The sequence below is a fragment of the Cryptomeria japonica genome, chromosome 2, assembly GCF_030272615.1.
Source record: "Cryptomeria japonica chromosome 2, Sugi_1.0, whole genome shotgun sequence".
In the NCBI taxonomy this organism is placed as follows: Eukaryota; Viridiplantae; Streptophyta; class Pinopsida; order Cupressales; family Cupressaceae; genus Cryptomeria; species Cryptomeria japonica.
In genome coordinates this window covers 626,219,820-626,225,302 of record NC_081406.1, presented here as the reverse complement: position 1 = coordinate 626,225,302, position 5,483 = coordinate 626,219,820, and the positions used below count along the sequence as shown (strand labels likewise).

The 5,483-nt window shown below is 32.8% G+C and overlaps 1 pseudogene; it reads right to left on the bottom strand.

Annotated features, from left to right (window-relative positions):
- Positions 1–401: 401 nt before the first annotated feature.
- LOC131868771 (NAD(P)H-quinone oxidoreductase subunit 5, chloroplastic-like) lies at positions 402–1,758 on the bottom strand (annotated as a pseudogene).
- Positions 1,759–5,483: the final 3,725 nt, after the last annotated feature.

Below are 5,483 nucleotides of genomic sequence, written 5' to 3'. Positions count from 1 at the left end.
TTTGAAGAACTTGGGAGAGCTATAGAGACTTGTGGTAAGAGTTGTACTTGCAGGTTATTGGTCTACACATTTTTCATGTTGTTGTGGATGTACATTGGTACTACATGATTATAATTACACTCTCTATATGATACTATTAGTGGATCCTTGGATGTCTTGATCATTTTTAGATTCAACGATACCTATATAGTGGGAGTTCATAAGTGTGCATGGCCTTTCTAAATGCGAAATTTGAAAGGCTTCTTTGTAAAAGGAATTATTCTTGGACTATAATTTGATTTGGCATAGAATCCACTCTCGTTCTATTTAATATCCTATATTCCTCCTCTCCTCACATAGAAGTCAAATATCATGTAATGTGGTTGTTATATGAATTAACTAAATTTATGCAGAAGTCCCCTTCAAAAGTGAGTAAATACATACAAAACATGTAAAGGGCAGTTAATCCTACTGTGAACCAAGTTATCGCCCAAAAAAATGGGAGAAGATAACTTACTATCACTAAGAATTTGGTCTTTAGACCAAAAACAAGAAAAGGGTGGAATACCAAAAAGAGAGAGTGTCCCTAAAATAAAAGTGATTCTTGTAATTGACATATATTTCCTCAAACCACCCATAAGAACCATATTCTATATTTTACTAGGGCAATATCCAATAATGAGTTCCATGGAAAGGATCATTAATCTAGATCCTAGGAATAATAATGCCTTGGAATAAGCAAGTGTAATCAAGGAACAGAGCGATTCGATATGAATATATCCCTAGAGCCAACATCATGTAACATAATTAAGACATAATAGAATAAACCAAGCCTCTTTTAAGATCTTTTTGAGTGAGAGCCATAGTAGCTCCCAATAGAGTTATTATTCCACTTATCCAAGAGATAAGATACATTATCAAAGGTAGAGCTTTAAAAAGAGGAAACAATTGAGCTCGAAGAAAAATTATGTTTGCTACCATAGTAGTAGCATGTATAAGAGTTGAAATAGGATTATGCCCTTCCATACCATCAGATAACCATACATGAAGTGGGAATTGTGTATATTTAGCTATTGGACCTTAAAATAAGAGAAAAGCACATGAACTAACAAAAAATGAATTGACCCCATCAGTAGTGGCAGTCAATTCATTTAAATTTTAAACAAATATTAAAATTTGAAACTATCTGTTACCCAATACAAACCTAGGATTCCTAATAAGAGTCGAAAATATCCTGCACAATTAGTTATAAAAAATTTTAGACAAGCATTAGCCGCACTGGGTTGCGTAAACCAAAAACCTATTAATAAATGGGAACACATTTCTACTAATTCCCAAAAAGTATATATTTGTAATAAATTAGGGCTAATAACTAGCCCCAATATAAAAGCATTGAAAAATTAAGCAAAAAACCTCACATATGTTTTTTCATGAGACATATAATTATTGTTCTAGACCATAACATGGTTCCAACAATTATGAGGAAAACTTGCATAATGGAAGTAAGCGAATCAATCAAATAGCCCAACTCTACTGAAAAATTATTATTGATAACCTAGGACCAAAACTATCAATAGATGGGACCGTTGGCAATTTCTTGCACTAACAAATTGAAAGAAAGAAACATAGCTATGCTTAATAGAAAAATACTAATAAGAGCCCATGTACGAAGAAGATCCTTAGTTGCTCTTGGAAACATTAGGAGCCTAATTTGATTGGTATAGAAGATGAAAGCAGAAGGAAAGGCATGATCCAAGCATATTTATTTATAAACTCCATAGGAAGATTAAATGATTATTCTAATTTTTTTAATATTCCACTTTCTTGGTTTCCAATCCACTAGATCATGAAGAGAATAAAATTTAAAAATGATAGAATATGGGAGGAATCCTATCGATTTCATATTTATTGTGACCTTTTTCATATTTTTTCTGCAAATACCGGATTTGAACCTATCAATATTGATGCTAATCAAATATTTGTAAGACGAGAAAGAAGGAATGCTTTTTCAGTCTAGGTATTGCGTTATTAGTCATGTATACACACATTTTTATTGTATGAAATATTCTTGTAGCGTAGAAATTAGGATTCATCAAAACATAAGATATATCAATCAAAACCACAAAACATGATAACATAATCAAAAGAATACTCAATGCAAATGAACCTAATTCCAAAGCACATTCAATAGAGGTATGGAAACAAAGCATTCAAAAGTAAAATTATGCAAACCATATGCTTCTTCCATGCGGCTCCATTGTTGTTCTTTCCTCTTCAATAGTTTTGTGGATCTCACCTACAAGTGCTCACACAATTTGAAAGCAAAAAGGCTCAAGAGTACTAGAAACGAAGGTTCGGTAAAAATTCGAGATTCATGAAGGAATTGATTGAAGAAAACATCCAATTTATAGAGAAATTGGATAAATGAGCAAATTAGTATGAAAGAGATTTGAATAGAAATTCAAATCAATAATAGCATATCTATGACAAATTGCTATGCAAAGAGGCTTATGACAGATTTTATGACAAATTGCTATGACATTTTATGACAAATTCTATGACACATTTCTATGTCAAGAATTTTATGACAATTTTGGACAAATTCTATGACACATTTCTATGTCAAGACAAAACTCTATGACAAATTGCTATGTCAAGAGTATGACGCATGAAGCACACAAATAGGGAGAACTAGAGACAAGATAATTAGGTGGAATTTGAATTAGAAAATTAGAAAATAGGTGGAAATTAGGAATTAATGAAAATAGGAAATTAAAAATTAGTGAATTAATCAATAATTTTTCATTTATTAATTAATTCACTCACAAAGAGGAATAATTAGCCAATTAAATGAATATTTAATTGTAATGAGAAAACTTAGGATTAATAAATAATTTAGTAATCCTAAAGGAAGAAATGGCAAATTAGGTTAAATGAATAAATCATAAAACCCTAGAAGACGAATTAGAAGTGCGAGGATGAAAATTAGGTCTATAATTGACTTGATCATGATTTGATTTGATAAATGACCAATGCAAAAAAATGATTTGATTGATAGATGCGCCAATTGACGAGGAACAATGACAAATTGATCCAAATTGACATAATTGAGACAGATAACGATCGATGACAAATCGGTTGAAAAATGACAAAATTGACAAAATAGATTGCAAGATGACAAGATTAGACATGACCACGATCGATGACAAAAATGGATTGCAAGACGACAAGGTTGATAACGACCACGATCAATGACAAATTGATCGCAAAATGACAAGATTGAACATGACAACGATCGATGACAAATCGATCGTTAAAATGACAAGGTTGAAGGATTGATGATAAATCGACAAGATTGAAAAGAGGACAAAACCCTAATTAGGATTGACGATGTCCAAAATGATAAGATGGATGATAAGATTGATAAGAGGACAAAACCCTAATTAGGATTGACGATGTCCAAAATGATGACAAATAAGCATGCTCATTGATGCAATAAGATAAAATCGATCAAAATCATGACTGGATAATGTTGTTGACAAGACCAAATTCGAGGACGAGATGATTGAAGAATGTAGAAGAATGACTCGATGTTCGCAAATGATAAAAATCAAGTGCGTGACATAGGAGAAATGTTAATGCGACGCAAAAACCTAAAATGAGGCAATGCGCAAATGTTAAAGTATGACCTCGCAAGCGTTGACCATTTTTAAGTGTCTACAATTCTATTGTAGATGAATAGTAGTATTAAGAATGGAACTTAGTATAAAATGAAACCAATTGGAATTCTTGAGATAAGAAATAATTGAATATGTTGAAATGTGTTAGACTTGTGTGAATATTGTTGATATTGTTGTCATTGATGTCAAACCAACTATCCGGTTTGGACCGAACAATATATGTGACTCGGATTGGTCCAGATATTGGTCTAGATGTTGTATGCAGTCAGTATGTGCAGTACTTCTTTGGTTAGAGATAGATGTTGTTGTTTTGGACATGTTAGGAATTGCATGCAGAAAATATCAATTATATGCAAATAAAGATTAAATGTAGGAATGAAAAACACAAAAATAATAACAATGAGGAGACAATTTTTAATGTGGTTCACCCAAACTCAAGCTTCATCCACCAAACAAAGACTCCAATATTATTATCCAGCAAATCGAACTGATTACAACTAGTAATCCCTTGCAACTCAATACCGTTGCAAAATGCTACAAAATTCTCTACAGAAAACCCTAACCCTTAGCCATTGTATCAAGACTTATGTCGGTTACAAAAATAGGGTTAGAATATGTCATCTTAGAAAAATAACTCTCATTGCCCCTTGACCCCGCCTTGGGTGCCAACCCCCCGTTAAATAATTTGGGGGGAAACTACACCGATAGAAGGGGGAAAATTTAACTTCAAAGTCTGATTAGGCTCCATATAACAACAATCTCCCGCTTGGAGACTGATTAGACTCCACAACATAGCAAGACAAGCGTTATGATGTAGTATGATGGAGGTAATATGTTGTGGAAATCTCTAGAAGATCCTTGTTCAATAATTTTGAGTTCTCATCAATCCTGGTATCAGTAATGTGTCCCGATATTATTTGTTTTGGTCAATATCAACAGTATCTCTTCGAGCTTCGTGTTGCAGTATTATTGGTATGTGTGGAGTCTACAATTTGGAGATGAACTTAATTTTGTTATAATGGATCAGTATTCTTGCATTCGGATGACCCTTCCCCATTATGGTAATCTTGGTATATGCATTGGCAAATGACGTATCTAAAAGGAAGTGTGTAGAGATCTTGCTAAGGCCAACGTGAGTGTCTTGATAACGTGTTGGGATTGGCCGATACACTATTTTTGTATTTGTGCCCTCCGATATATATATGTACAAGAGAGTTAGCAGCGAAGGTAGCAGTGTGTGAAATGCAGACAACAAAGGCAGACAATGTTGTAGTAGTCCTTCACCGGATCTGCTATAGGACAATTTGTAGACACGTAAATTAATTATTTTAATTAATTTAACCCTTCTACATAAATTATTTATTTATTTGTGTTAGTCTCTATTCTTCTCAATATTAATTAAATTAAATTTAATTAATATTGTCACTATAGGCCAATGATTGATTTATTTAATAAATCAATTTTCCCCTTCTTCCTCTAAAGTACTCAAAAATTAATTCTTCTTAATCCCCCTTTTAATTAATTAATTTCAATTAATTAATTAATCTAGGTGATTCCTACAAATCACCTTGTCCTAATCCATCTTTAGTCTAATTAATACTTCTAGAAACTCCCTTAATCTTGCTTAGCATTATTCTTCAATTTTTAATTCCCCCCCCACTCATTCTCTCTCCTAGTCAAATCTTCCTACAAATCCCACTTGCTCCTAATCCTCACCTAATTCTTCTAAATAATCCCCCTAATACCTTGCTAGTACCTAATCCCCATGATTAGGCACAAAATTCAACCATGGCCAATTATGGCTAAATCCTCTTTGTCCCCCTT